Below are 12554 nucleotides of genomic sequence, written 5' to 3'. Positions count from 1 at the left end.
GCTTTCCCTCTTCTGACTTTACTCTCCCTTTTAGCTCTTTCCTTTTCACCTGTCTCTTTTCCCTGTTTCCACCCCCCCATGAACTCTCCCCCCCCCCATGAACTCTCTCTTTGCCCTCCATTCCCTCGACTGTCTCTTCCCCCTGCTTTTCGTCTTTGCTGTCCCCTCACTCTTTCCACTCTTTTCTCATCAACTGGACTATCTCTTTTCCCTGGTTACCGTTTTTTCCCATGAAATCTCTCTTTCCCTTCTTTTCACCCTCGACTGTCTCTTCACCCTGTTTTCTCATCAACTGTCTCTTTTCCCAACTTTTGTCATCGCCTCCTTCCCCTGGTTTCCCCTTTCTGCATTAACTCTCTCTTTTCGCTCTTTTTGCCTCACCCGCCTCTTTTCCTTGCATTCCCTCCTCTGCATTAACACTCTCTTTCTGCTCTTTCCCCATTCGCCTGTCTCTTTTCCCTGGTTTTCCGCTATGTCCTTGCTTGTCTCTTTCCCATCTTTTCCTCACTTGTCTCTTTTAATCTCTCTTCACCTCGCATGCCTCTTTTCCCTGCTTTCCCTCTTCTGAGTTTACTCTCCCGTTTAGCTCTTTCCTTTTCACCTGTCTCTTTTCCCTGATTCCGCCCCCCCATGAACTCTCCCCCCTCCATGAACTCTCTCTTTGCCCTCCATTCCCTCGACTGTCTCTTTCCCCTGCTTTTCATCTTTGCCGTCCCCTCACTCTTTCCACTCTTTCCCCATCAACTGGACTGTCTCTTTTCCCTGGTTTCCCTTTTTTCCATGAACTCTCTCTTCCTCTTCTTTTCCCTCGCATGTCTCTTTTCCCATCTTTTCCCTCAACTCTTTTCCCTGGTTTTCCGCTATGTCCTCTCTTGTCTCTTTGCCCTCTTTTCCTCACTTGTCTCTTTTCACCTCTCTTCATGTGGCATGCCTCTTTTCCCTGCTTTCCCTCTTCTGAATTAACTCTCTCTTTCCGCTCTTTCCCCGTTCGCCTGTCTCTTTTCCCCATGCCCATCTCTTTTCCCTGTTTTCCCGCTTCTGCAGGAATCCTCTCTTTTAGCTCTTTTCCCCTCTCCTGTCTCTTTCCCTGATTTCCCTCTTTTCAATGAACTGTCTCTTTCCCTTTTGTCCCCTCGACTGTCTCTTTTCCCTGGATTCCCTCTTTTCCATGAACTCTCTCTTTCCCATCTTTTCCCTCGCCTGTCGCTTTTCCCTTCTTTCCACTCCATTGTCTCTTTTCCCTGTTTTTCCGCTATGGCCGCACTTCTCTCTTTCCCCTCTTCTCCTCACTGTCTCTTTTACCTCTGTTCTCATCGCCTGTCTTTTTTCCCTAATTTCCATTTTCTGCATTAACTCTCTCTTTTAGCTCTTTCCCCTTCGCCTGTCTCTTTTCCTTGGTTTCAATTTTTCCCATGAACTGTCTCTTTCCCTTCCTTTCCCCCTCGACTGTCTCTTTTCCCAGGATTCCCTCTTTTCAATCAACTCTCTCTTCCCCTTCTTTTCCCTCGCATGTTTGTTTTCCCATCTTTTCCCTCAACTGTTTTCCCTCGTTTTCCGCTATATCCTCACTTGTCTCTTTCCCCTCATTTCCTCACTTGTCTCTTTTATCCTCTCTTCACCTCGCACGCCTCTTTTCCCTGCTTTCCCAATTCTGAGTTTACTCTCCCTTTTAGCTCTTTCCTTTTCACCTGTCTCTTTCCCCTGTTTCCACCCCCCATGAACTCTCTCTTTGCCCTCCTTTCCCTCGACTGTCTCTTTCCCCTGATTTTCGTCTTTGCCCTCGCCTCACTCTTTCCACTCTTTCCCCATCAACTGGACTGTCTCTTTTCCCTGGTTTCCCTTTTTTTTTCCATGAACTCTCTCTTTCCCTTCTTTTCACCCTCGACTGTCTCTTCACCCTGTTTTCTCATCAACGGTCTCTTTTCCCAACATTTGTCATCGCCTCTTTCCCCTGGTTTCCCCCTTCTGCATTAACTGTCTCTTTTTCGCTCTTTTTGCTTAGCCCGCCTCTTTTTCCTGCATTCCCTCCTCTGCATTAACTCCCTCTTTCCGGTCTTTCCCCATTCGCCTGTCTCTTTTCCCAGGTTTCCCTCTTTCCAATGAACTCACTCTTTCCCGTCTTTTCCCTTGCCTGTCGCTTTTCCCTTCTTTCTACTCCACTGTCCCTTGCCTGTCGCTTTTCCCTTCTTTCCACTCCACTGTCTCTTTTCCCTGGTTTTCCGCTATGGCCGCGCTTGTCTCTTTCCCCTCTTCTCCTCACTGTCTCTTTTACCTCTGTTCTCATCACCTGTCTTTTCTTCCTAATTTCCATTTTTCTGCATTAACTCTCTCTTTTAGCTCTTTCCCCTTTGCCTGTCTCTTTTCCTTGGTTTCAGTCTTTCCCATGAACTGTCTCTTTCCCTTCCTTTCCCTTGACTCTTTCTTTTCCCGCTCTACTGTTGCTTATCTTTTTACCTCTTTTTCCCATGCCCATCTCTTTTCCCTGTTTTCCCCCTTCTGCAGGAATCCTCTCTTTTAGCTCTTTTCCCTCTCCTGTCTCTTTCCCTGATTTCCCTCTTTTCAATGAACTGTCTCTTTCCCTTCCTTTTCCCCTCGACTGTCTCTTTTCCCTGGATTCCCTCTTTTCCATGAACTCTCTCTTCCCCTTCTTTTCCCTCCCATGTCTCTTTTCCCATCTTTTCCCTCAACTCTTTCCCCTGGTTTTCCGCTATGTCCTCGCTTGTCTCTTTCCCATCTTTTCCTCACTTGTCTCTTTTACCACTGTTCTCATCACCTGTCTTTTTTCCCTTATTTCCATTTTCTGCATTAACTCTCTCTTTTAGCTCTTTCTCCTTCGCCTGACTCTTTTCCTTGGTTTCAGCCTTTCCCATGAACTGTCTCTTTCCCTTCCTTTCCCTTGACTCTTTCTTTTCCCGCTCTACCTTTGCTTGTCTTTTTACCTTTTTCCCACAGCCATCTCTTTTCCCTGTTTTCCCGCTTCTGCAGGAATCCTCTCTTTTAGCTCTTTTCCCCTCTCCTGTCTCTTTCCCTGATTTACCTCTTTTCAATGAACTGTCTCTTTCCCTTCCATTTCCCCACGACTGTCTCTTTTCCCTTGGAATCCCTCTTTTCCATGAACTCTCTCTTCCTCTTCTTTTCACTCGCATGTCTGTTTTCCCATCTTTTCCCTCAACTCTTTCCCCTGGTTTTCCGCTATGTCCTCGCTTGTCTCTTTCCCCTCTTTTCCTCACTTGTCTTTTTTAACCTCTCTTCACCTCGCATGCCTCTTTTCCCTGCTTTCCCTCTTCTGAGCTTACTCTCCCTTTTAGCTCTTTCCTTTTCACTTGTCTCTTTCCACTGTTTGCACCCCCCATGAACTCTCTCTTTGCCCTCCTTTCCCTCGACTGTCTCTTTCCCCTGCTTTTCGTCTTTGCCGTCGCCTCACTCTTTCCACTCTTTCCCCATCAACTGGACTGTCTCTTTTCCCTGGTTTCCCTTTTTCACATGAACTCTCTCTTTCCCTTCTTTTTACCCTCGACTGTCTCTTCACCCTGTTTTCTCATCAACAGTCTCTTTTCCCAACTTTTATCATTGCCTCTTTCACCTGGTTTTCCCATCTGCATTAACTGTCTCTTTTCGCTCTTTTTGCCTCACCCGCCTCTTTTCCCTGCATTCCCTCCTGTGCATTAACTCTCTCTTTTCACTCTTTCTCCATTCGCCTGTCTCTTTTCCCTGGTTTCCCTGTTTTCCATGAACGCTCTCTTTCCCATCTTTTCCCTCGCCTGTCGCTTTTCCCTTCTTTCCACTCCACTGTCTCTTTTCCCTGCTTTTCCGCTATGGCCGCGCTTGTCTCTTTCCCCTCTTCTCCTCACTGTCTCTTTTACCTCTGTTCTCATCGCCTGTCTTTTTTCCCTTATTTCCATTTTCTGCATTAACTCTCTCTTTTAGCTCTTTCCCCTTCGCCTGACTCTTTTCCTTGGTTTCAATCTTTCCCATGAACTGTCTCTTTCCCTTCCTTTCTCTTGACTGTTTCTTTTCCCGCTCTACTGTTGCTTATCTTTTTACCTCTTTTCCCCATGCACATCTCTTTTCCCTGTTTTCCCCCTTCTGCAGGAATCCTCTCTTTTAGCTCTTTTCCCTCTCCTGTCTCTTTCCCTGATTTCCCTCTTTTCAATGAACTGTCTCTTTCCCTTCCATTTCCCCACGACTGTCTCTTTTCCCTGGATTCCCTCTTTTCCATGAACTCTCTCTTCCTCTTCTTTTCCCTCACATGTCTCTTTTCCCATCTTTTCCCTCAACTCTTTCCCCTGGTTTTCCGCTATGTCCTCGATTGTCTCTTTCCCCTCTTTTCCTCACTTGTCTCTTTTCACCTCTCTTCATCTCGCATGCCTCTTTTCCCTGCTTTCCCTCTTCTGAGTTTACTCTCCCTTTTAGCTCTTTCCTTTTCACCTGTCTCTTTTCCCTGTTTCCACCCCCCCCATGAACTCTCCCTTTGCACTCCATTCCCTCGACTGTCTCTTTCCCCTGCTTTTCGTCTTTGCCGTCGCCTCACTCTTTCCACTCTTTCCCCATCAACTGGACTGTCTCTTTCCCCTGGTTTCCCCCTTCTGCATTAACTGTCTCTTTTAGCTCTTTTTGCCTCGCCCGCCTCTTTTCCCTGCATTCCCTCCTCTGCATTTACTCTCTCTTTCTGCTCTTTCCCCATTCGCCTGGCTCTTTTCCCTGGTTTCCCTCTTTTCCGTGAACGCTCTCTTTCCCATCTATTCCCTCGCCTGTCGCTTTTCCCTTCTTTCCACTCCACTGTCTCTTTTCCCTGGTTTTCTGCTATGGCCGCGCTTGTCTCTTTCCCCTCTTCTCCTCACTGTCTCTTTTACCTCTGTTCTCATTGTCGCGTCCCAAAGTTGGAGCGACTCAGGTTCGTGGATTTCCTTTGTCAGAATTAAGGTGAAACGACACCAGGGGAGTTCAAACAACAATCAACATTTATTCAACCTAGCTAACTCTGTCCAAGTACACATGAACTTGTTAATATGAACCTTGCAACATGTCATTAAGCCGCTGTTTGATAAGAGGAGGAAAGTACAGAAAGAATGAAATGGAAAAAGGAACATGAAATGTATCAGAAGGAGAGCCCTCCCGTTGAGTCACGAGGTTCAGAGCAGACCCCCTTGCTTTCTGGACTCCTTCTCAAAGAGGAGCTCAGGGGCGGCTAGGTCCACTCCTAGTCTCAGACTTGGTCAACGGTTTATGTTTCAAAGGATGAGGTGTAGGGACTGTGGAAAAGAGAGAAGGAAAAGAGAGAGAGAGAGAATGAGAGAAAAAAGAAAGAGAGAAGAGAAGGGTTTCACCAGTCCTGGGTCCAGCGTTGGTCCAGCCAGCGTAGAGATCCAGTTCCGGAGGGCGCGCACTGAGGATTCGTTCTCTCCTCTTTTATAGTGTGTTAGTTGATGATCTCAACATGCGCAGTTCCCACACCTGGGGTTCACTGGAATCGGTAGCTTTGGGGGGGGGGTGTTCATTGTGGAGTTGCTTCTCTTTTCCTGCTGGTATGACCACTTAAGATAGAAGCACAGTCCCAACTTCCATGGGGCCTTCTTCCTCCAGGAAGGCATAAATTGTGTTCCTTCTCCTGGTCACTCAAGATAAGGAATTGGGGCCTTGGAGAAGTGCGTTCCCACCCTCCATGGGGCCCTCTCCTCTGTCCACATTGTCCTGTTCACAAAACTCCAGCATTTTTACAGAGGCCGTTTTGTCCACCAAAGCTCTTTTAGCGGATGTTTGAGACATTTGAATTTGTCAGACCGTCACACCACCCCGTGGCTCAAACAGTCGCTGGACTTTGATTCTCGTTCATATCATCTTCATCTGTGGTGATCTTGATATAGCAGACAGTAGAAGAGAGAGAGACAGCTGAGGATAGTAAGCAGCTAATCATACATCTGACTATTGCAAGGCCTGTTATTAAACATACAAATCCAATTAATATCATAAGTCCAATATTTACAAGCCATTTTCCCCATCCCGTCAGTCCCAAGGATCCTAAAATGGAATGTAGCCATGAGTTTGGATTCCAGCCGTCAAACCAGTCAGCTGGTTGCATTGCGTGGAAGAGTTCTCTCGTCTGGTCGGCAATCTCCTTCATCTTTGCCCGGGCTTCTTCAATGGAAGTCGTAGCATTATGAATGGTAATACAACATTCGGATTCAGTCAAGTTCAACATACCACACACACCTTGTTCTTTTAACAATAACATATCTAAGGCTAAACGATTTTGTAATGTCATTTTTGATACCTGTTGCACTTGGAGATTTAGTTCCCCAAAGGCATATCGAGTCCAATTACTTAATACATGTACTTGCCAAGTTAGGTTTTCTAGCACCCATTGGTGCCGAACAATATATCCAGATGGTGCAAAGAATGCTTCTAGCTCTAATGATACCTTCTGTCCCCAAGTATAATAATCGGGTTTTAAAATGCTTTGAATCCATTTCTGGGCGCTACTTGGGTCATCAAGTTCTCGTCTCTTCCTGTGAATAGGTGGTGTGGTATATTCAAAGATTCGTCTGGGACACATAGTAGGAATTCCCAAACCACACTGCAATCCAGCCTGTTCGATCACATTCAAATGCGAGTACATTTTCCCATTTGAGCACCCCCAGACAGTCCCCTCAGGGGCAGCATACAAAGCGTTTTGACAAGTAGCTGCGTCTCCCCGAGGTATTTGATTATCCTCCCCCACCTTATGTCTTGGGAAGTGGTTAATGGGAATTCCACATTTTAGCCAGATATTAACATTATTGGTGATCTGATTACATTGGTTATCCCGGTTTCGGTATCCAAAATTAGGATATCCCCAACAGGTGCACATATCTCGAATTAAGGTTCTAACTTCCAAACTGATCCATGTTTCGATGGGATTGCCAGCGCCTGTGGTACAATCTATAATGTGGGTACAGTTTAACAAATGGGCATCATTGGGGTTGGGTGTGCCGACAAATTCTTTTTTTAATAAGTGAAGAGGTTGGTTTTTTAACATGTGTTTCACTGACCATCCCCAAGCAGTGTGGGCGCTATTCATTGAAGGATATTGTCCCTTCCTGTCAGGTATGTGAACACACCAAGCTGAATCCCATTTTACATTATATTGTAATTCAAAAGGGGTAATTTCCAGGGAAGCAGGCCAAAAAGGCACTAGATTACAAGATATATTGTGATAGGAAGGGCAGCCTGTTATTTTCCACCAGGATGGAGAAGGTGGGAATCGTCTGGAATAGGCTTCCTTGAATCCTGGAGGACACGGTGGGCTATGACTAGTACCAATTTCGCGACTGACCTCCAATCTCCATCGCTTACAAGTTTTGTTTATTAAGTCAGGCCACCCCGTGTCCTGAGGGATCTCATAGAAGGCTGCTTCATCTCGCCACCATCTACCAGAGGAGGTGTAATCACTTCGATATTGATACTCAAAAGGAGCATCTACTAACCCTATAATGCCATTGGTCATATTATGTTTTCCAATATTGAGCTTCATGGGTATCAAACCGAATGTAATCCCTTGCTCGGTAGAAGTAGGAATCTGAATACAGATCCCCTGATCTGTTTTATTCCAGACATGTATGAATCCTTGTATCACTTCCCAAGCTAAATTGGAGGTCCTTTCTCCTTGTCCAGATGCACCAAAGCTAAGAAAGGCAAGGAGGAAGGAATTCCAAACCATCTTTCCTTGTTATACTATAAGAATATCACAATGAAAATCAAACAAACAATATAGACAATGGCCCACTCATTAAGTGAAAACATAAGTCTTGTCGTGGGCTTCTGATAACCTGCAAAATATATACAAAAATAAACAATCATTAGAGGGATAGGATTGGAGAAGATGTCAAGCAGTGCTGCTAGTGATTGGGATCCATCCGAGAGGCTGAGGTGCACTCTCCAAGGTGCTCATGCAGCTTCTGTAAAACAACCTCATACAGGCCATGTGTAGGATGTGTTACTTATTATAGATGCATACAAACTAGCCTTAAACTTCAAGCTCTCTTGACTGGAATTGCTCTGATTAGAGCATCTGTAGATCAACAGAATGTGTTCATTGTGTGTAAAAAGGTTAATAAGTTTATAGCGACCTCTTGCTCTCACGTGGCGTAGGGGCTGCTGCAAGAACTCCAACAGGGTCTGTTGTCAAGCTCTCTGTGTCCTCCCCCCAACTCAGGAATTCTGAGAAGTCAACACAGCATCACTAGTCGGAGTAACAAAAACATAAGCAAGCAATCAAGTAGCTATGGTTTTAGTATTATAACAGAGGGTTAGGTTTATATTGTGCATCTTAACTGGTATGCTTGTTAGAATCCAGTTAGTGGGATACAGAAAAAACATATTCTTATTAACCATTTAACATCGGAGCAACTTTAATTCAGAACATGAAGGTCTACTTAGAAGGATGGGACAATCCATCGGGTATTGATACGATGCTCTTTCCCATGAGCATCTGTGGCCACCCAGGAATAGAGGTTAAGGGGTGTCTTTAGGGTTAGGGGCACTTGCCCCACAGTGGGTAGTTCCACTAATAGTGGTTGTCCAGCATAGTGGAGCAAGTGTGCAGGGTCTTTGCCACCTTTTGTCCCTGGAACAATAGAAGGAGGTGTGGGACAGAATGCTAGGAGTCGGGGGCAGCCATTTGCCCCCCACCGGCTATTAATTCTGTATACTGCTTCTGGTATTCGCAAGGCCCACCCTGGGTCATGGGGCCTCAGAGCTCGTTTTAGAAGTCCGTTTGTTCTCTCCACAATACCATTAGCTTGAGGGTAGTAAGGGGTGTGGAAAACCCACTGGATTTCCTCACCCTTAGCCCATTCTTGCACCACTCCAGCGGTGAAATGGCTCCCATTATCAGATTGAATTGATTGAGGCTTGGGTAAGTAGCTAAACCATGTTTTAAGACTTTTTACTGTATTTTCTCCTGTTGCTCTGGATACAGCTTCAGCTTGTGTTAGTCTTGATACCACCTCTACTCCTACTAACACATATCGTTTTCCCTCTGATACCCGAAAGGGGCCAATATAGTCAATTTGCCACGTTTGCCATAAACCTTTGTTTGTCCTTAAATGTAGGGGTTGTTCTTTTAAAGGGTTATATTTTTCCAAACGAACTCAACATTGACCACATGCAGAAATAACAGTGTTACATAATTCTCGTGTAACGGCCCATCCTCTGCTAATAGCCTCTCTGTACAGGTCTTTACTCCCTGAATGGCCACGCTTCATGTGCAGCCACTCCAAAAGGTGTTCCCATTTTTCCGCTTCACCATCAATGGCAAGACTGGCTAGACGTGTTAAGGAATCTACCCGGTTATTTAGGAGGTGAGCTGGGTTATCCCCTGCCTGGTGTGCAGCAACCCAGCCTACCAAGAAAGATCTCTGCTTGGCGATATTCAGTATTTCTTCCCATTTGTCTCTTTGCCACACTGGCACTTGGTTTACTTCCCATTGGTTTTGCTCCCAAAATGGCAACCATTCAGTGCATCCTTTAAACACTGCATAGGAGTCAGTATAAATGTATACTGGTTCTGTTGTCTCAGCTTCCTTAACGACTACGCTCCACACAGCAACTAACTCCCCTACTTGGGCACTACCCTCTCCCTCAGTTATCACATGCTCCCCTGAATCAATATGTAATGCTACTGCTCGATACTTCCACGTCTTTCCGTCCCTTTTTGCGGAAGCATCAGTGAACCATACGTTTTTTAAATGGGGTTTGAAATCAGGAGCCACTTTGATGTATGATGGAGGGGCTTCTGTATCTGGGTGATCAGAAGGGGGATCCTGTATTTGGAGCGTTTTGGGTGTTCCCTCCTCTATCTGTCTAGTGTGACAGTAGTGGTCTAGCTGGGCATACCACTTCCTTACTGTTTCTCGTTGAGCTACTCCTGCGGGGGGAGGAGTTCCAGCCAATATTGGTTTCAGGATCTTAAAGGGTCCTCGCAAGATGATGGGCTGTTGTCGTATAATTCTCTCAGCTTCCTGTAAGGCTAGGTTAACTACAAAGAGTCCTTTCTCCCAAACTGAATACCGTTTTTCAGCATCCTTAAAGCTACGCGAGAAAAATCCTATAGGACGAGTAGGACCTTCAGGTCCACGCTGCCACATATGTATAGACAACCCATGAATTGCAAAACCCCATTCTATGTGGAGTGGGTCTGCTGGATGTATCGGCCCTAGGGCCTGGTAAATCCCTGCTTCAAAAATTAATAATTTCAGAGCCTCTTCATGGACAGGTGTCCAGTCCCAAGCAGTTCTTTTACGGGTTAAATCATATAAAGGGCGAGCTATGATAGAAAAGTCGGGGATGTGTTTTCTCCAGAACACTAGCAAGCCTAGGGCATGCTGTAATTCTTTCTTATTTTCAGGCATTTTCACTTGTTCGAGGGTGGACAAGGTTTCAGGAGGTATACACACAGTCCCTCCTTTCCACCAGATACCTAAAAATTTTACTTCAGGTGATGGGAGTTGCACCTTTTCTGCAGGAATTTGGAGCCCTAAATTCTCTAAGTGATTAATGATTTCTCTCTGGGTTTGTCCCACCACAGTGGTGTCTGGTCCTCCAATTAGCACATCATCAATATATTGATATACTTTTACTCCATCTTTGGGAGTGATCTGATTTAGTTCCTGGGCTAATGCACAGTGAGCAATGGTTGGTGAGTGGCAATAGCCTTGGGGAAGCCGTGTAAATGTATATTGTACACCTTCCCAGGTGAAGGCAAAGCGGTCCCTATCTGCTTCTTGCAAGGGAACCATAAAGAACATGTCTTTCACATCAATGGTTGCTAAAATCTGGTGACCCTGTTCTTGTATGGTTGCAATTAATTCTGCTATATTGGGGACTGCAGCTGTTAATGGGCCAGTATTGGTGTTCAGGCGTCGATAGTCAACTGTCAATCGCCACTTCCCATTTGGCTTGCGGACTGGCCATACTGGGGAATTATAGGGTGAGTGCGTAGGAATAACTATCTCCTGTTCCCGTAACTCAGTTATCACTGAAGTGATCCCTTCTCTTGCTCCCAAAGGCAAAGCATAAGGTTTGACATTAACTATCTTTGAAGGGGGAAGAGTTGGTGCAGACTGCAAAAGCCTCACAGAGATTGCGGGACACCCAAATTTCCATTCTCTTCCCTTAGAGTCTACCCATGACCGGCCCTTTAAGAGGTCGAGTCCTAGAATATTGGTGGGTAGAGGACCTAGTATCATAGTAACCTTAACAGGGGATGAATCCCCTGGCAGCCAGCATTTAACTTCAGCTGTCGGCTGTGGTTGGGAGCTTCCGAAAATGTCCATGACCCATATCTGCTTCTTATCTGCAATTATTCCATTGCGGTTAGCAACATCTGTCCGGAGTGCTGACATCTGAGCACCCGTATCAACTAAAAAAGTTACTGGGGTCTTAAAGGGACCAAGAGGAAAAGTAATCAACAGGTCTCCTGTCCTATTTTCAGTGAGCCTCCTTAAATAAACCCACTGGCCGTCCCCCGGCTCACTTACTGGGGACAGCGTGTCTAGTTTCCCGTCCTGCAGACAGTCATACCTTCCTCTGGAGCAGTAGGTGTTTGGGGAGTGGGAATTGCCAGTGACTGTGGAATCGCCCCCTTATAGTCTCGAATGTTTGACTCAGTATGGGGAGGCTCCTTGTTCTTGTCTTTCCACCCTAGGACCAACTTTTCTAGGACAGAGGTGGGCAAGCCGTCCATCACATCCCGGGGAATTCCCTTTTCTATCCCTTTTGCCCACAACAAGTTCCGCTGACCCCCATATGGCTTTTTGGTGTTTACAGTCTTAGATGGGGGAGGTCGGCCAGGTCCTTCTATTCGGCGGATAGCAGGCTTAGCTCTGCTTTCTTCCCTTGTGAGACCCATTCTCCGGCCGTAGTTAATCAATTCCTGTGCCACTTCTCCCCAGGTCAGGGCCCCTCCTGCATTCCGCCTGCCTCCTCTAGGTGCTATCGCATCACGTAATCTATCCTGTAGCTGGACGGCATATAATTTCAAAGAATCTGGTAAACCTCGGATTAGAGGAGTCATTCTATCGGGATTGGCATTTAACAACATCGGAGAGGGCTGTTGTGGCACTAATCGCCTATCATGCATTAACTGGAGACAAGCAGTTTTCTGTAAGCTCTCGGTTAACTGATTTATAGAAGGGGTGTCTATCCGTGTTGGTTCTCCTCGTTCCATTTGGTCTATTCCCCCTGCCCAGTAAGCTGCCCGCTGCGTCAGAGACCATGGTTCCCTAGGATCATCGGTAGTTAGGAACACTCCAGGCCCCCAATATCCTTGGGCTTCATCTTCTGACAATAAAATCCGGTCACCACCAGTTAATGACACCCTCCACACATATTCTGTTTCGGTCTCCTTTGCTAGTCGGATATACTTTTCCTGAATTTTAGATAATTCAGTGGCAGAATATGGTATCGTCTTAATAGTTACGTGTGGTGCTCCGCCAATTTGGCCATTGTCTATGGTTTCTGTTTTAATTAATGGCCTCATTGCTATCTCTTCATCCTCAGGGTAAAAAACTTTCCTG

This window comes from Haliaeetus albicilla, chromosome W, assembly GCF_947461875.1.
Source record: "Haliaeetus albicilla chromosome W, bHalAlb1.1, whole genome shotgun sequence".
Lineage (NCBI taxonomy): Eukaryota > Metazoa > Chordata > Aves > Accipitriformes > Accipitridae > Haliaeetus > Haliaeetus albicilla.
Note: the sequence above shows the minus strand (reverse complement) of the source record.